This window comes from Pseudopipra pipra, chromosome 2 (genome assembly GCF_036250125.1).
Source record: "Pseudopipra pipra isolate bDixPip1 chromosome 2, bDixPip1.hap1, whole genome shotgun sequence".
NCBI classification, from domain to species: Eukaryota; Metazoa; Chordata; class Aves; order Passeriformes; family Pipridae; genus Pseudopipra; species Pseudopipra pipra.
The window spans coordinates 60,651,907-60,672,080 of NC_087550.1; the positions used below are offsets into that span (position 1 = coordinate 60,651,907).

At 42.1% G+C, this 20,174-nt stretch overlaps 1 long non-coding RNA gene across 1 annotated transcript in view; it reads right to left on the bottom strand.

Annotated features, from left to right (window-relative positions):
- The window catches only part of LOC135409750 (uncharacterized), a 59,077-nt gene that overhangs the window by 25,709 nt on the left and 13,194 nt on the right, over nt 1-20,174 (bottom strand). Inside the window, exons 2-4 of the long non-coding RNA XR_010428345.1 lie at nt 8,755-9,101; nt 5,019-5,170; nt 2,412-4,929 (exon numbers count right to left, since the gene is read on the bottom strand). This is a non-coding gene — a long non-coding RNA (uncharacterized LOC135409750). The remainder of the gene's footprint in view (nt 1-2,411; nt 4,930-5,018; nt 5,171-8,754; nt 9,102-20,174) is intronic.

Below are 20,174 nucleotides of genomic sequence, written 5' to 3' on the forward strand. Positions count from 1 at the left end.
TCATGGCTGTCTCCTGCTCGCCCTCCTCTTTGCCCCAGGTTCCTGTGGGCTCTGCTTCCATCCTGTCACTATAGGATTCAATGCCTATATTTCTCAGGACTGGAAAACTGGCTCAGGTCAGTGTGTTCCCCAGAGACCCCTCAATTTACATCTGTGCATAATGATATTTAAATACTTTCATGTGAAACAGCATCTCTGTTCAGTGGTTCTGCTTGCAGAGCAGGTACCAGACAGTGTGACAAGCTTTGTGAAGTCTTTGCCATCGATATGCAACAACAGCAGCAACCTCAGGCCTTAGAGGGTGTTTTGGGAAACTTCTGGCATGTTACCTTTGGTCTCAGAAAGCTGTGAGCTGTGATATATGTCCATGTGCAGAGACAGGACCAACCACCATAAAGACAGACACATCAAGAGATCAAGTTGGTCAAACCAGATAAATTTTTTCTTAACCACCGTTTCTCCCTCATTCTATTCTTCTCGCATTTACAAACTTCTGATTTCCTTTTCTGTTACGTTAGTAACCATCTATGTCTATATTTATTTTAGGAACCAAGTAGTGCCTTTTTCTTCCTTTAAAGAAAACTGGATTGATATTCAAGCCTAACTGAGGGATTTTTCCTGAATTTATTTTCTTTCAGTGACTTTTAAATATAAGCCTCTGTCCTACTTCCTACTTTGTATCCCCTTTTCATTCTCCAATTCTGATGTTTCCAGTAATTTCTAATTTTTTGCCCTCTTAACATTTCGTGTTGAATTTATGCACACTGAACTGCATTCCATTGGCAGTCCAGCCACATTTCTTAACTACTTTTTGCAGACTGTGTGATATTAATTTATGAGCCATAAGCTCAAAACTGTCACACTACCATCTTCTCTCTGTTTTGCTAACAGCAAAATTTGACTCATTTGCACCTAGACTGTGTGTATTAGAAAACAGCATGGGAGCAGAGCTTGTCAGAAAATGCTTGGGGAATCCAGTAATCATATGGAATGGTCTTATTTAAAAAAAAAAAAAAAAAAAAAAAAAAAAAAAAAAAAAGCTGTTTCTCATCAGTTTTGGTGCTGTGAAGGTCCTACCCAATTTACGCTGTGCACCCATTATTTTATTCAGACCCACACATTTTCAAAAAGCCCTATTCACAGAAATCCAGAGATGGGAATGCAGAGGTTAGTGCTGGTGCTCCTTGGGATGGAGAGAGGTCAGCGGCAGATCTCTCCATGAGTCAGCCTGCTGGAAATGATGGCCAAGCTATTGCCTTGTCCTTCCCATGACACAGCAATCTTGGAGGCAGAAAAGCCAGCATCACTCACAAGCCTGTGTTCACTCTGCCCATCCTCAAGTGGCTGGTGGAGATGAGATTGCTAAGCTCAGCAGCTGTCTGCTTTTTATCTGCCAAGTGGAAATGGACTCAATTGCTTTTGTGCAGGCAGGCTTTACCTTGACTGTGTCCCTTTAAATCACATCATGTGCAATTCAGTAAGAACAAAGTATAAGTACAGTGAAAGCCGGGAGCTCCTTTCAATATGGAAATGTTTCCCCAAGTGACTCAAATTAAATTTCATAAGAAGAAATCCATAGTTCCATGAAATTTATAGATGCATTATAAAAAAGAAGTATATTGCAGTCTACTTGATTTACTGTTGATTCTTTGGGCAGCACTCAGCAGAGTAAAGGAGGAATGTGATTTGGAAATGCACCGGAGGGGATTCAGCAGTATGCTGGCAGCATCAAGTTTCATCCAATTCGAGGGGACTTTCACTCTGCTTGGATACTGTAACTAACTGGGTTTACTATCGAATTACATTTTGCTGGGTTTCTTGTAAATCTGAGAACTAATGAAAACAAATGCAAATATAGTGACTTTTGCCTCATTTGTGCTCCCATTAAGCCTTCAGCTATTCTGACATAATTTGTTTCTCTTTTACCTTCTCTGTTTTTATGGGTTGTGTATGGAGACCAAAGCTTCTGTTCTGCAGGAGGACACACAGAGAAACAGTCCATTGGGGAGTAATCCAAAAAGCGCCATGAGTTGGATTTGAAGTTAAGCCTTTTGTCTGTGACCAGTTACTGCGTCTTCGCATGCACGTAGGTGAAGCTGACCTTAGGTGTTAGGTCTAAAGAAAGGCTGTGGAAGGTTTGGGGGTATCTGAGCCCTTTGTCAATACCTTGCATTTGAAATCAGGACACCCCCACCTTGGAGTTAAAATAGGTTTGCATGTCCTGTGTGCTGGGCACAGCATGGGATGCTGGCACCAGCAGGTTACATAGTAGGTGTTGCTGCCCCATATAGCATAAACTGGATAAGTGGGAGTCTGGGTGACTCTTCCTGCCTACCCTGGTGGATGCATTCAGGAAGAAAAAAAACAAACAACAACAAAAACCCCTTTTCTCCTTCCCATGAATAACTCACCTTCCATCAGGTACCAGGAGAGAGCCAAAGGAGTCTGACTCTAGTGTTCACACACAAACAGGCTTGCTTAATGTAATGTGCAAAAAACTTGCAAAAACAAACCCTGAAGCCTGTAGCAGAGGTATCGGTAAGCAGACACTTGAAAAGGCTGAGTGCTTGTTAATATTTAACAAGCAAGTCCTCATCTGACTCAGTGGCGTTGTGCTTTGTTTATCTAATCCCTAAATTCTCCAAGGGAAAAAACCCTCTCTTTATTAGCCTATGACAAATAAGTAAAGAGGAGGACCTGGAAGAATCTCACTGAATTTTCTGTTTAGTAGTAAAGCAGCCTGTGTTGCACAGTCTTCCCTTTATGAGATGAAGCAATATTTTAGACTGATTTAAGCAAATCTTCTTCCCTCAAACAGGATGGTAAAAGAGGTAATATTTGCCTACGCTGAGGTTTGCAAATGGATTTCAGAACTGTCTTCAAATTACCTTTTCTGCCAGACTCATTTGTGGTGGAACTTAGGAACAAGTGAGAAGGCAATGTTTTGAGCCAGACTTAGTTTAATTTTAGACAGAGACTCATAGTTCAAATCTAAGGCCAAACTATGCCTTGCGGGAATATAGCTGTTGGAAATGTGTAGCTTTTCTAGCTACTTTTCAATAACCAGACTTCTAGTCTGTGGAAAATATAGGTTTATCCATTCTCCTGAAAATAATTTTTATGGAATTTTATGGATTTGTTCTACCAATTTAAGCATCTGGGCAAAGGTACTCTTAGTGTAGGATGACACCAAATCCTAGCTGACCAAGGAAGTTCTTTCAAGCTGAGTTAGACAATGAGTCTCAACCAAGTCTACTGGAATAGGATCCAAAGTGTCTTATTTGGGGCCCAGGTTTTAGGGTTTATTTGAAGTCTCATTTTCATGGCCCCACTCAGGCAGAGCGAGCATCACAGGTGATCATAGCTCTGTTTCATAAAACCCATGTCAAAAGTGGGACCACAAATGTTCTTGCTTGGAAGCAGTCTGTGCTGTGGGACACATTCCCCTTTGAAGCAGGATGGAACATGGATTCTCCCTCCTGTCAGAGGGACAATCCTCCATTCCTGATATCTGTTCTAATGGGGTTTATAAGAGCCATTGTACTTAGTGAAGCCAGGAGTGCTATTTTTGGACTATGGTACCTGTAATTTGGTCATATTGATCAACATAACTGGTCTACTCTGGCCTCCAATCGGGAGGTCTGGAGAGACACTAACGCTACTGATGCTTTTGAGAACGCAGCAGGATCACTCTTGAGGAGAAAACATAATGCAGAAAGAATCGTGCCTTGCAGAATATACCACCTAAGGAATCTTTCTGCTGTGCCTTTTGCAATCGGACATGTCTATCTCATATTGGCTTTTTTAGCCACCAGCGCGCTTGTAACAAACGTGGGTAGAGCCTTTCCCAAATCTTCGTTCGCGAAGCCTGGCCATGGTGATGATGATGATGATGATGATGATGACCTGTAATTCTGCTATGTTTCTTTAATACAGAACAGTCATTTCCTTTAAAAGTCCATGCATGGTTTTACAGTCTCACTGCCTATCCATACTTCAGCTAATGGTTTTGGTTTTTTCTTTGTATTCTGACTTTCATCTTTCCTGGTTGCCATGGTTATAGCAATACAAACATCTCCAAAGGATGAGCTGCTTCCCTTGGAAGAAGAATGGCTTACTGTACACATGAGGACTGCAGAAATGTTTAATGAAATTTTGACCACATGGTAAACTAGTTTGGTGGATCATAAAGCAGAAATCACCACCTGGGTCTAAGGTCATGTCAGTTACATTGACATTTTATTTTATTCTCTTCCATTCTGAAGACTACATTTTGTTTCTTGTTCAGGCCAACAGGGTTATAAATTACAAAGATTATCTGGCAATCTAAAGAGCTATTTATAGATTAAGTAGAATTACTGCCAAAAGAAGTTTCTCCTCAGATTCAGATCTAGATCAGCTTGATTATATTCTTTAAGAAACATATTTCAGCCCTATATCCTCCTGTTCATGGTGTTTTTTATTTAAGAGATTGAACAAAACATCTCATCCCCTCCACAGAGGACAAAGAGTTGTCAGCACACATCACAAATGCAATTCTACATCTGATGAAACTGGGAGAAACTGCAAATAACTTGATCAAAGTGTATATAGGAAATGAGTGCCAGAACCCAAAATGGTCCCCTGCATGGACTGCATGGCATCTGGTCCTGTGCTCAGACTGCATGAACACAACTCTCTTAAGCAAATGTGTCATACAGAGTGTTGGTCTCCAAAGCAGCTTTAATATGACCAACAAAGAGCTTGCAATGTTCCTGACTGGGAATAGCATCCCAGTAGCGGATGTATGGTACAGGATGGTACGTAGCAACCTTCCCACCACTGAGTGTCTGCAAGGTTAAAAAATCTCAAACTGTTCTTCAGGGTGGGTTTCTTCTGAGCTTCTGCATTACACTCCTGTGGGAGGGAATTCTTGGAGTATAGTTGAACCTGGAAAAAACCAAAACAGTTTATTGCAAAAAATATTCAGTTTGGAGTCAGAAGAAAAATCCTTGCAACACAAAGACAGTTGGCCTCACCCACTCTAGTCTAGAGATGAACCCGGGGTGGTATTTCTTCTCTTTTTCAACGTGCAAAGATTTAAAGCAATATGCTTTCAAATACCTCTAGCTTCAGTCTCACCTCCTCCCATTCCTGCCCTGTATTCTGGAACTGTAACTGGTGACAAAGACTCGAAAGGAAAACAGAAAGAACAATATTATGCGCATTTGGAAAATGTAGGAATAAATGTTGTTCCCTTAGGGAATCACTTGAGTGACACAATGGAAAAAAGCTCCAGGGGGGTGTGTTCCTGCACTATCCGCCTCCACCCCCAGTGCAAAGGCCCCTGGGCTTCCAATGGAATTAAGTCTACACTTCACGTTGCACAAGTGGTACAGGTCTTGAAGAGATCTTTCTTACCCATGAATATGTCCCAAATCAGCTGTTGCTGTTTAGCAGGAGAGAATTAAGCTTGCGTTGTGCCAAATTTGGCAGCAAATATTCTTCATCTATCTTTGCCGTTATGATTTATAATTTTATAATTTTATAGTAAATTTAATATTATTGAATATCATATCAAAGATAGAAAACATTTTCGGACATATGTGCATGCAACCATAAACTGTATATCATTAATATATTTACTGTCCGTATTACTTTGAGGCAAATATATAGGGTAAAAATGAACATGCTATTCAAAGGTTTAAGATGTTTTGAAAATAACTCAAAAAAGATTTCAGTTTTGCATTGAAGTACTTTCAAATTTCCTTGTGAAATTTCATTTGTGAAAATGACAGTTAGAAGGCAGCTTTTTTTAATTTACTTGGCAAAAAATTTTAATAGCAGCAGCTGTCCAAACATGCTGCAAGACACCCTTACACAAATATACAACACCTACTGAGGCAACTAAACTTTTGAATTGGTATTTTGTTTACAAGCAAATGCAGTTACTCTTGTGCTCCCATCACATACTGCCTTTTGCAGATGGTTGTGAATTTTTCTGTTTGAAAGAGTTTGGGGAGTTTCTAAGGGGGAAAATGTCAAGACTGAAGTAGAAAAGGGAAAAACTGATGTGCCAGTGCTCGACACAGCCATTTTGAATTACTGTGACTTCACTGCTTTTCAAAGATCCACTAATACAGAGTGCATGGCAGTTCAGGACGGTTACTCTGATTTTGTATGCACGCACGTGTTTGAGAGCTGTATTACAGCAGTATAGCTGGTCACTGTTCCCAGTTTAACCACACCCAAGGCCACCTTCACCATCAATCTCTGCCCATTTCTCCTCATCAGTTCTCAAACCCAGAAAGGAGTACCCCATGTCCCTGGACATCACAGTGGCGAAGCAGTGAGAGAGCCCTGCGTGGGAGGTCCTGCTGCATGCTTATTCCTCATACAGACCACATTTTTTCTTTTTCTGGCCAGGTCTCCTTTGCCACACATAACCACTAATTTCAGGGAGGTAAGCAGGTGTCAAGCCATTGTCACCCTGTCTTTGATGGACTCCTCTTTGATGGGCTCCTCTTTGATGGGCTCCTCTTTGATGGACTCCTTACCCTTAGCTTTCCCAATGGGGAACACAAGGTACTGGCAGGTTGAGGATAACTAACTCCAATGTTATCTAGATCTGTTTATGAGTTTTGCATCTTTATGAGCCTTCCAGGACAAAAAGGATCTTTATTTAATCAGTGCTTGAAAAAATCTTGTGAGGTACTGGATGTAAATGAGTTGTCAGGTATATTCTGCTCTTCACACTGCTGCTGGGACATATTGAAGCAAGTCAGACCGTCATCATCTCAGGACTACTGGAGTACTCAGGTGGTCTAGAAAGGGCTCCAGACTGTTCTGAGAAATTGGCTCTGAGAATAAGCTAGTTTTAACAGATACAGCTGATTAAAATATTCACGTATTCACATTTCTGTCTCTTACACAAATGCTGGATTCAGTAGAATCTCTTTCAGGTCTTAAAACTTCATCTCAGTAAGATGCACAAACCTCATGGGGACACTTTGTACCTGCTGGGGTAAGCAGGTACATGAGTAACACCAGCCATACTGCAAATAAGCAAAAGTCCCTGCTGCTACTCTGGTGCTGTTATTGGATCCTTTAATTCTTATGATGTCTTTACTATCCAGTCATACCATGCATCTTCTTTACTTTTTATCTGTACCACGCAAACTCTTTGCTATCCAGCCATATCATGTAATATCTCTGCTGGTCTAGTCCAGGCTCTTGATAACTGCTGTACTCAGGAATCTTACAAAGCTGAGAAGAGCTGCAGACAAGTCTGAGAGCCAAGTGGCTCCCTTTAAGAGTTTTATGGATCTACTGGATGGAAAGGGACAGAGTGATTCTCTCCTTTCACAGATAAAACCCCTAGGCTTCCATGGTGTGACCCTTTGGCAGCAGTGCTCCGGTGCTCCCCCTCTCATACAACAGCACTTGTGTCTCCCAGCTGGAAATGCTCTGTCTCTCACAGCCCCTTGTACAATGGTGTGGGGAATCACTCAAAATATCTTTCTATGAGGACTAGCTGTTGGAGAGCTACTCCTGTGCAGGCAAAAGGAGGGCCCATGGTCAGGCATCTCCCAGGAAAACCATGGAGTGACATGAGGCTGTAAAGAGACTCTGGTTCTTGTAAAATTATAATAAAGAAATAATAATTTCTCGAGGTGCTCCATCAAATCAGCAAAACCACATCCAACTATTCCAATAACCACTAGGAATATAACTCCTTTAGGAATGACAGGAAAAAAATAACTTAAACAGGGAAAGGGGGGAGCAGAAATGCTTCAAGAAAAAACAGGGAGAACAAAGCAGTAAACTCTGGAAACAGGAGATGCAACCAGTAAGTCAGAGTCACACGAACACCAGTTTTAATCCATTGCTGAGAAACTGAGAATGCATCTGGTCTAACTCCCCGTAGACATGAGTGGTGGGTTTCCCAGAAGGAATGAAAGTTCAGTATGAAGCAGCAATAGATTTAAGAGTAAATTTTCAGATGGAATTAAAATCAAGGCATGAATTGTCTCCCAAAAAGTCATTTTGCCCTCACCCTACTGTATTTCTCACACTGTCACCTTATGTTTTTCTTATGTGAAAGTAAGAGCTGTCTGAAGACCATCAAGTAGTCAAATTGGTGGCATCTGAGCATGGACTAAATGTAAGTATTCACCTACTTTTCTTATCCATGGAGCTGAAACTCAACACTTTCAAGGAAATAAGAAGATTTATAGATTAGACATCCATGTATATTCCCACTCAGGTAGCCCAGTGTTCCCTCTCAGCCATGTATCAGCTCAGGCACCTCAGAGAATGGCATAGAGGTAACCACAGAGATAAGTGCATTAAAATGATTATAGTCATGACAAACTTAACAATTTAAACAGTTGTGTAAGTCTGGCCTAATCCTAATAAAATTCTCCCAAGTCTGGTAACCTAAAAATAGAAAGATTTAAAAAAATGACCCCCCCCCCCCAAACCAAACCAAAACCAACCAACCAAAAAAAAACCAAAAACAAACAAAAAAAACCAAACAAAAAACCCAAACAAACAAACAAAAAACCAAAACAAAAAAACCACCTACTCAAAATTAGTTCTGCCTTAAAGACAGGAGAATTTGTGCTTTGCAGCTAGATCTAAATTCTGCCTCTTCAGGAGACAGAGCTTTTGTGTCACAAGTTCATTGTTATATTTTTAGAGCCAGAGACTAAAAGGTGGGGCCTGAATATAAACCTCATTGTACTTTGGTAGCAAACAGGAAACAAATGATACCTCATGGAGTTCAAGTTCAACTCAAGTTCCCGGGAAGGCTGGGGTCTGTTAGTTCATTTGTTTGTTTTGGTTTTCCCAGACACTACAGTTTTCTCATTACCTTCTTTCACAGGAAGTTTTTAGTAGCTCTTCATGTGGCTATTGTGTTGGTCATAATGTGGAAAGTTTTAAAGGCTTCAGGTAACTTTCTGGAAGAGCATCAAGGGTGGGTTAAATAACCACTCTGCTAATTTAGCTTGAGCCTTCTGCCACTGCAAGCCCAAAGTTGTCCTTTGTGGGTCAAGATGTTGATATCCACAGCTGCACTTTGCTTTCGAGAAAGGTATTTGCACACTTGTCCTCACTTGCTGTTATAATAAGGCAGAGTTGTATGGTACAGAGACAAAAAAGAGATATTATGCAAGGTCTGGATCTGGAGCCTGTGTGCTGGACTGGCTCCTCCCAATCACATACTAGCAGTACAAGCTTCTGGCTATCTAAGGAGCTCTGTTTATGAAGGAATAGTGTGTTTTCCTGTGCTCTTATGAACCCACCAGGATCTGTCCTCTTTCCACCTCCCAGCTCCATTTCTATACTTCTTATGTCTGAGCATCCAAGAGGACCATCAGCTTCCCATGTGTGAAAAACTGTGTTATAATGAGGTGTTGATATGTTTGGAGTGCTACCTGCTATGATAATAGAAATTATTAACAGTGATAGATCATTTTCCACACCCACGCAGATAATAGCCTCTCTCCTGGGACAGCTGACAATCTAACTGTGGCAGAAAGAAGGGAGGCCTGAAGCACATTTCATTAGTAGTTATTGACTGAGCTAGTCTGTCTTGTCCTTCAGGAAAAAAAATAAATTACAAGAAACACCTGACAGGAAAAAGGAAAAGCCTGTGCAGTACTTTTTAAAAATCAGCACAGATATAATTAAGGATAACAATGTAGCAGCGAGTCAGTGCAACTGAACGGCATTCTCTTGTTCCACTGTGCACGACAACATATTTTCCTCAAGAGACATTTTTTAAGGTGCAAAAGTTCACCTGCTGTCTGGTAATTCACTTTGAGCTGGGACTGTGATCACTTAATGGATTCTTCTGGTGCTGGCTGCTATGGTAACTGCTGCATCACACTCTCCATAGGCTTGTTTTCGGAGGAGAGTGTAAACTGTGAGAGCAAATCTCAGATGGGTTTGTTACTGAAATCAAAATCCCAGGGCAGATTTGCAAGTCTACACACAGTCTTGGCCCACTGTGCTCTCCTTTTATGGACATGTTTGCTCATTTGGCTTAATTTTAAATCCAGTCCTTCAGCATTGTGTGCTCAAAAACACTTCTCAGAATTGAAGCCTTTTGGGTTTGGTCTGGGTTGGAAGCACGTGTGAGATGTGTTTAAAAAAAAAAAAGAAAGGCACAGAGAAAATCCTAAAAGATGAGATAAATAGAGCAGAGATTGGGTTAAAACATACAGTCCATCTGGCCTGGTTAGAAGCAAAGCCCTCTCCAAAAACAAGCAAAGACATATCCTCAGGAGCTGGGAAAGAGAGCTACCAAGTCTTAACCAAATGTAATCAAAGCAGGGGTGAATAGGCAAACAGTCTGGAGGAATGATTCAGAGACCTGGGAGTAGTGATTTCTGATCCATCTCCTTCATATAAGCTATACCATGAAAGGTGGCATTTGCCAGCCCCTGTGGGATCTGTTTGTAGAGAGGGGCAAGGCTGAGTGTCAGGCCTGGGATAGGATGGAGGTTTGCAGTGAGTGGGAAGAAGTAAAGTGCAGGGGGAAAGAAAGGGAAAAAGACAAGGAGGAAAGTGACAAGAGAAAGACGAGACAGAAAATCGAAAGTGGATTCCAGTGATCTGCTAGAAGCTGGCAAACATGTTCCTGCAAAAGGGTAAGCAAGTGTGGGCTGAGGTCAGATTGTGGGAGACATACAGGATAGAGGTAATAGCAGAAGATGCAGGTTCATGTCTGGGCAGGAAGCGGACCAAGACCAGGAGGGGGCCTCAAGAAATCCAGGTTATTCATCTGCCCATAGCAGGACCCTCCTTGTCAGGATCATTTCTCATAGATGCATGCCTGGCCCCTTCTTAAAGCTCTCCAGCAGCAGATATTGCATGATTTTCCCAGACCTTCCAGAGGTTTTCCCTCCTCTTCATTAACATGTTTATCTCAGTACAGTCATACGGTCCTCTCCAAAACTGCTATCAGCTGATTTTATGCCACTGAATAATCATATAGTTGAGTAGTCTAGACAGAGTACAGTACAGTACAGTACCTTTTGTACCTGCTGAATACCATAAGGATTTTTCTTTTCAGACCATTTCTTCAATTTGTTAAGGTAATTTCGAATGTTAACTCTTTCCTTCGAAGTATTTCCCATCAGTTTGATCTCCAAATTGAATGTGTGTTTTTTCTCATCTGATTTGTTAATGTAAGTACTGAACAGACATAATTCAAGACAGACTCTTCCAAAGCTCTATTGAATTCTATCACTTTAATGTGTATCTTCTTCCAGTAAAAATGCAGAAAAAAAGATAGGAGAATGAAAAAGAAAGTGGGAGTAGGTCACAAGGTAAAAAATCTTTTTTGGTGGAATAAATTAAAGTACATAGGGAAGTGGTCTGTTGAGATATTACTCCTTAAAGCCATGAGGTAAGATACAGAAGTGAGTGAAAGGACTAAACCAAACAGCCATAACTGAACTGATGGGTTCCCAAAGCATTCAATAAAATCTCTGAATAAAAATAATTTTTTGAAAAATCAATATTACCATCAAAAAAAATCCAGAAATTATACATGGTTGTTGTTCAATCAGTCAAAAGGAAAACAGTGTTTAAGAATAGGCGGACAGGTGATTGTGGGCTAGTCCTACAACCACATCAGCCAATCTGGCAAGGGTAGTAGAGCTGGAGCAGCAGTTTGTGCAGGACTGGGTTGTAGTGTTCTCTGGTACCTGCACCTGCAAACTGCTCCAGTCACCTCCATGGTACAAACCCAAGGAGAAAGGAATATGGTATGAGTAAATATCCAGTAAAACCCAGAGTAGCAGAGTGAATGGCTGAAAGTCAACTGATATTAGCCATCAGCAGAAAATGATAGAGAGCTGTTTTTCTCCTGGCTGCTGCAGTTCTGCAACCTGTCATGTGTAACAAAAAGGTTGTCAAAACAGGATCAATCTGATTAGCCCCTAGGAAGAGAGGCAATGGGAAGAGAGGGTGGCATGATTCACATGCTGTCCTCCCTTGCTGGCCCTTTCCAGCTGAGGCTATCAGCCACTGGGTCTGCTCTAGGTTAGCCAAGCTGCAGTAGCTGGAATGCTCTGACTGTCCTTGTCACGTGGCAGGAGTATTTAGGCTGTGTGATGACTTCTGAGGTGGCAAGAGCAGCCCAGTGTGAGTGGCAGGGCTGGAGGGCTGGCAGCAGCGGATCACCATGATGAGGTCTTCCTGGAGTGTGTCACCACATCCGTCACTGTGAGAGTGTAATGGCAGGTCACCAGGCAGGCATTAAGGTCATGGGTGTGGAAATGACCATCCCAGTGTTCCCAGAAATGTGCATCTGCTCCTGACCATCCCAAAATGTGTGATACCTCAGCAAGGACAGACTTCAGCCACTTGGAGCTGGCCCCAAGCCATGGTCACTGATGATGATTCACATGCTGGGCTCCTCTTGCTCACTATGCACGTGCGTCTTGATCTGATGCACACTACCCAAAATAGGAAGTCCTTTTTAGCAAGATGGTTTTCTCTGGAGTCATGTTTGGGCCTCACTCCTCAGCTCCTGAGACAGTAGGCTCACATTCCTTGGAGACACAGAGTTCCTCTTCCTCAGCCTACAGACACTGCAAACATCCCGGGAAGCTCTCAGCCATACAGAGCAAACAAGCTGTGATAACACTCCCTTCCCATCTATTTTGCCAATTGGCAACTCTTCTCAGGTATGCCACCAGCAATGGTTTTTCTGCCATGTTCTCTCTCTGTGGAAGTTCTCCTGGTGGGACACAGCATGAGATGTACTTGAGCCCGGTCTGCAGCTAAAGGAGAGTCTGTGGTTGCAAGAAGTGGTACACAGGGGTGAGGAAAATGAAAACAATGCTGAGAAGACACCTTCTGTGGTAGTGAAAGATATCGCCCTGGCATTGCAGTCCTTCAGGTACTCTGCTGCTTTACATCCTTCCAAATGAATATATGGAAAAGGACCCCTTTGCTCTGGATTATGCTGGCAGCTGCTCATCACCAAAAAGAAATCCCATACCTGTTCTTTCAGAAAACTTGAACTTTCTGTCATCCACTGTCCTCCAAAACAGGAACATATACAATTATGCAAACAAACAAGGTCTAGGCTTCTTCAGCCTCTCCTTTATGCTTTTATGCATGAACTATACCTCAGTGTACCCAAAGGAAACACAAATTAGCCTGAAGCATCTATTTTTCAAAGTACCTGGGCACAGTCTTCTGCAAGAGAAAAATGAGTCTGAAGCTGCCTGTTATTTCCTGTGAAATATCTCCCCTGTCCGACGGGGCTGACTGATGCACTTCTTATTTCCTTTACATATGAAGATGAAGAAAAAAAAAAGGCAGCTCATGGCCACCCGCATTTTCAGCTCTGTTTACTGATCTCCACAGTTTCCTCATGAGCCTCTGCCAGAAAGGCAGTTCAGCTGACTACAGGCAGTTCTCATTAATCCCCCTTATCTAAACAAGATGCAGAATGAAAAATCGCAAAGCAGGAAAGCCAGCAATTGCATCAAACCAACATTTTAGGAAACCTAAGCAAGATGCTTTTTGCAGCACATCCCCACTGATGAGCAGTTGTTTCTGAGGAATTGCTTTTTACCAGTCCAAAGCACACAAATTTGCATGCCTGTAAGGACATTTGGAACATCTCTGGAAGGGCACTTCCTTCCTTCTGTGTACCCGTAGCTTTTTGCTAGAGTTTCCACTGCATTCAAGACATTAATTAGCTGACTGAGGACACTGACCCTTCTTATTTCTGCCTTTTTTTAATTGTTTGCATTTCAGAGGAGCTGATAAGAGGTAACAGTGGCAATGCTGTAAGCAGGAGAGAAGCTATGACATTGCTATTGTACTTAATGCCTTCTTTGGCTGCTCTTGTGTTCAAAACAGAGCAAAAGAGATGGGGGGGGGCTGTTTTCCTTTCCATTCCCCTTAGCCAGCACTGCTATGGAGAAAACCTCCATCTCAGCCAGTTGGGTGGTTGGTTCATTTCCCTGTTTGCACAGCTTATGGGTGAGCTGACATAGGAAGAAGCACTTAGTGGCTGCTACATTCCACAGGCAGCCTGGAGAGCAGGCTGGTCTTCCGACCTGTAGGAGGTGGAGTATGACGGTCTTTCTCATGCTGGCATACTACGGTGGAGGAGCAGGCAGACCTCTTGGCAGGTATCTCTGGCATGGCCATGTTCTGTTGGCTCCCACAGAGAGAGGAACTCTTTATGGAGAGCAAAGCCATTTCATGGGATCTCAGGATAATAGCTGATGTGGACAGGACAGCACATTTCTCAGGGGTGTGTCAAGTCAGATTTTGAATGTCTCCAAAGCTAGAAAGACCTCAACCTCTCAACATTCATAGTAAGTAAGTTTATTATCCACAAGACTTTCCTGTATTTTTATTTGTCCCCATTGCCTCTTGTCCTGTACCCAGGCACCACTGAGAACAGCCTGGTCCTGTCTTTACTCAACTCTCAGGTGGAGTAAATTTATGCATATGAGTAAGACACCCCCCCCCCCCCTTGGCCTTCTCTCCTTCAGGCTGAGCAGTCTGAGCCCTCTCAGCCTCTCCTTCAATGAAAGATGTTCCAGTCCCTTCATGAGGGAACTCTCCGTAGCCCTTCATGAGACGCTGCTAATGAGGCTGCCAGTGACTGGGAGTTCAGAGTTGTGTATTTTGCCTTCTGATCAACACCTCTTATGCTGTAACCACTCTGTCAGGCTGGAGGAGCCCAGCTGAAAATCACTCATATGCTGATGTCTGCATGAAAGATCTCCCAGCACATGCACATGATGCTTCCCTGACAGCATGCCAGAGTCAGATCACTCAACTTGCTTTTTATTTTACTTTCTGTGCCAAACTTGCAGACTCAGCAGCCACAGAAATATAGCCTCCAAGGCATGAAGTCAGATTTTTGGTAAAGACACAGAAATCAGTGTTCATTTATTTTTTCTTGTTTTAGCAAGTGACATTGCCCATTGCTCATATCCCCTACTACCCATCTTCACTGGCAATATAACAAGCAGGGAGCTGACTCGCTGCGTGCTTAGAAACTCATTCCTTTTTTGAGCTTAAGCGTTGCAATCGCTGAGGCATCTAAGACAGACAGTTCTTCTAGATGTCTTGGAAACAAGTGGGCAACATTTCTATGCTTTATTTCAATAGTGGTAACAATGATTCCTTCTCCTTTATTTTTTTTTCTTTTTTTAGGTTGCAATTTCTACAGAGCATTTGTTCTCTACTCAGTGTTAGCCTAATATAACTTTAAAAAAAATTCTATGGGGATATGATATTGTGGGATACAGAGAATATATTAGAATGTTAGATAGACAGCTACATACATGCTTGCATACATACATACATACACACTATGAAGTCTAGCAACCAAAATACACATTCTTTTTCCCTTGACCTATTCCTATTAGAGGCACCAAGAGTGCACTTCTTCCTGCTTTTTCTTAAATGAAATTACCAAAACAGGCTTCTGAATTTCTTGCCTTTACAGAATAATTGTCATGCACTAGGGACAGCTTCGGGGACTTCCAGGCTTCCTGTAAGACATATCTGTGCTGGTTGCAACAGTATCCATAAATGCAGGTGTGCTGGGAAAGGGTTGGGATGAAATTGCACATTGCTGAACATCCAAACGAAGCCAAGTCAGACTGATCTTCTAAGTGGATGTAACTTCGTGGCATTCACATTTCGAAGTTTTCAGGTAAAAAATTGTTGGTAATTTGGTAAATAGTGTAATATCCCTGTAAAACTCTGGCCAATTTCCCCAAGCTTAGGAGAAAGAGGGAAACCAAAGCAGTTAGTTCAAACAGAAAGTAAATCCCCTACTAGTCAATCCTTCTGATGGGAAAGAAAGTTATATAGACCTGGCCAGGCACAAACATATTCCATCAGGATAATTTCTGTGGGCAGAGACCCACAAACCTACAGCATGAAGGGACAGATGAAGAGACCACCACGCCCGCTGGAAGGATTACAGCCCACTGCTTTATAGCTATATGCTGCTTTGCCAACCTGACTGAAGTTACAGCATTTCCATAATCCATGGAATAATGCACTGAAGAGTTATTAAGTTTGAGTAGACCAAACAGCAGTGGGTGTGACAGCAATGTGGTAAGTGCTTGACTCAGATGTCTACCACAGAACTTTAGTTTCTCATATATTTCTGTCTTCTGCGAAGACAACAAGCAAGGCTGGAACTTATTGGTCAAGGGCTCAGCATGAGGATGTGTCAGGATGACTAAACACTTGTCCTGGCTGTGGCACCAATCCCTGACTAATCTCTCCATGTCTGAGGTTTTAGTCTTTCCAATTGCTTTGTTCTCAGGAATCGCTCACAGCAGGAGAAGAGTAATATTGTTTCTGGAATAATTCCCCTAGACTTCAATTGATCTAAGATTCAGTTAAATGTGTTGTAAGTGATATACAAAAACATGAAGTTGGTCAAATCTTCTACAAACAACTACTGTTTGCAGCCTGCATGCACTGATAGGATACAGCAGTTTCTGGTAGGACTGATTGGATGTGTCTTCTCATTCTGCAGATCCAGCTCAGTGAGCCTTATAGCATAAGGTAGCACCCCCACTTAGTTGTTTCCAGGAGCTAGATCTTAGCTGTGGTACTGGAAATGCTCAGATGACTGTACTATTATGTGGAGCCATATAAAAAATGAACGTCAAGAAGAAGTCCAAAGATCTTGAAGACAGTGTAAGCATAGCACAAAACCACTCTTGGATGTCCTGCTGCTTATAGACTGTGTCCATTCAAGCATGGCAAACCCTCTGTTTCTGGGGCAATTGTTATTCTTTAAGCTCTCTGGTGTTACTTGGCTTCAATAATTAACTCTGTTTATTGATATAGCTGTTTTGGTTTGACTACTTTAAAATCTGGGGATTTTTCAGACTCTTTTTGGTAAAGCAGCTCTCTGCTCAGTCAAGTGTAGGGTGGTGGGAAATGTCCAGCTAAAAAGGCTCTGGGCTTTGACCGTCTTTTAAGGAACATTTTTGCCATACAAACAGCAGCAGAATTTGGTCTCCATTTTACAGTATGAAGGTGTGTTGGCCATTACTTCCAAAGCTGTGGCAGTAGGAGAAAATGCATAAACACAACCCGTATTTTCTTGTGTGTAGAGGATGTGTTCAATAAAATATGACCCAAATTCAGCTGTTACAATACACAAGCTAAGTACCCTAAAAGTAGCTAAACCTTATTCTTTACCAGGCCAAAAGAAAGGGTTTTGAGCCAAAAAAAGTCTTTCCCAATGGAAATGGTCTTGAGAAAAGTTGTGAACACTTTCTACAAATATTGCTTGCCTGTAGTTTTGGATCAATGCAGCTATAATAACTCTACTAAGAAAATTTATTTTGTGTTGTAAACTCTGGTGTCAATTTAAATCTTGAGCTGGGCTGCAGATCATGGAGGGAGTTGAATGTTTGCTAACACAGATAATGTCTCATAATGAACTAGTGCCTATTGGTAACAGCAGTTACTGATTTAGCCATATGATTAGCTTTCAATAAGTAACTCAAAAGAGGATTAAAGCCTTTGTCTGTGGTTTGTTTTGCTGTTATGCTCTAAAGATTTTGATTCTCCTCCCCCCCTTACAAATACCAGCTAAAACAAGTCTTACTCTGATGCTTATTTCTTTGGAATTCCTTTCAGCACCTATCTGCGAGTGATGGAGCTAAAAACCAGCAGTTGTATGGAGGGAACTATTATGCTGACTTTGTTCTTAAGAATTCTTTGATATTCTTAATGAAATATGAAGAAGTCCTAAAATAAGAAGTAAAACTCTTCTGAATACATTGCCATCTGCAGGTCCCCCTAAAATCCTCCTACGATACACACATGCAAAGAAGACACTGTGTCTGGGACATCAGACACCATTATCCTTCTCTGTTATGCAAGAAAATTATTGCAAATCATGTTTGTAAGGAGATCATTATACACTTAGAGTGAACCTAAGCTGGTGTTTGGGAAAATTTTAGCTGCCATTAGAAACTGAATCTCAAGCTAATATCATATTTCAGAAATGGTCTGACACAAGCCCCGAAGGAAACTGCCTTAACTGAGTTTTGTCTGGATCTATATGCTGCGATATACAATATATCTGAGTCCTGACATTGCAAAGATGCAATGCCAATAACATATGCAGGAAAAGAGTATCCCTGTAACAGAGATAGATACTTTGATTTGAGCCTCCAGGCTTGTTCTACCTACCTTCCCAGTAACTTCTAGCCTGAGCTGTATGAGGCAAGAGAAGGAGAACTTCCCACATTCATTCTTGCTTGAAACAAAAATCATTTCTGTCCAAAAGCCAATCCAGTCTTGATTTGGAAATTGGCAGTGATGGAAGAATCAACCACAAGCCTGGATAAATGTTTCCAACGGTTAATTACCTCTGTAGTTAAAAAACATTCCTTACTTCTAGTCTGAATTTGCCCAGCTACCATTTTCATCCACTGGATCTCCTTATGTCATCAGTTATGTTAAAGAATTAATTTTCTTTTTTTCTCTTGTCCATGTAGGCATTCACAGGTGGGATTTAACTTACTCAGCTTTAGCTGTCAAGTCCTCACTCTATAATCTAAATTAATTCGGTAGGTCCCTTTGCACTCAATGCAGAGAGACAGCCAGCCCTCAACCATGCTACTTGCTGCTACCAGACATCTACTTTATGTGACGTAGCTGGGCATTGATTCACCTTCTCTCTGCTTCTGTTTAACATTGTATGTAGCCCCAGTGCACAGATGACTCTTAGTGTGACTCTGCCATGTTTGGCCATACACAGAACAGAGCTTTTGTAGAGGTGATGTCCCTGATGGGGCATTTACACCTCCAGGTTCTTGTCTAGCCTCCTTGAAATCCCAGATATATTTGCTGGTGACCTGATTCCTGTCCCCTGTCCACTCAGCATTTCATAGAATCATATAGAATGGTTTGGGTTAGAAGGCACCTAAAAGATCATAAAGTTCCAACCCCACTGTGATGGGCAGGGACATCTTTCACTAGACCAGGTTGCTGAAAACCACATCCAACCTGGCCTCCAGGGATGAGACATCAACAACTTCCCTGGGAAACCTGTTCTGATGCCTCACCACCCTCACAGTAATGGATTTTTTCCTTATACTTAATCTAAACCTACTCTTTCAGTTTGAAAACATTCCCCCTTGTCCTGTCACTACCTGCTCTTGCAAAAAGTCCCTCTCCAGCTTTCTTGTAGGCTCCCTTCAGGTACTGGAAGGCTGCAATTAGGGCACTCCTAAGCCTTCTCTTTTCCAAGCCGAACAAACACAATTTTCTCAGTCTTTCCTCATAGGAGAGGTACTCTATCCCTCTAATCATGTTGATATCATGAGTTACCCCAACCCAGGTGCAACACCTTGTACTTGGCCTTGTTGAACCTCATGATGTTCCCATGAGGCCACTTCTCGAGCTTGTCCAGGTCCCTCTGGATGGCATCCCATCCTTCAGGTGTGTCAACTGCACCACTCAGCTTGGTGTCATCTGCAGATTTGCTGAGGGCACACTCAGTGCCTTCATCTGTGTCATTAATGAAGATACTAAATATCATTGGTGCTAATACAGACCCTTGAGGGACACCATTTGTCACTGATATCCATTGGGACTCAGAGCCATTGACCACTACCCTATGGATGTGACCGTCCAATCACTTTCTTACCCGTTCTAACAGCCCATTCATCAAGTCTCTCTCCAATTTAGAGAGAAGGATGTTGTGGGGGACCACGTAAAAGGCTTTACAGAGATCCACATAAATGGCATCTGTAACCCTTCCTTGTCCCTGATATAGTCACTCCAACATAGAAAGCAATTAGGTTGGTCAAGCAGGACTTGCCTTTGGTGAAACCATGCTGGCTGTCCTGAATCACCTCCCTGTCCTCCATGTACCTTAGTACAGCTTCTAGGACAATCTGTTCCATGATCTTCCCAGGCACAGAGGTGAGGCTGAGAGGTCAGTAGTCCCCAGCATCCTCCTTTCTACCCTTTTTAAAGATGGGTATGTTTCCCCTTTACCAGTCACCTGGTACTTCACCTGATTGCCATGACTTTTCAAATATCATGGAAAGTGGCTTGACAATTATATCAGCAAATTCCCTGAGGACTCTCAGATGCATCACACCAGGTCCCATAGACTTATGTACCTTCAGGTTCTGCAGGTGGTCATG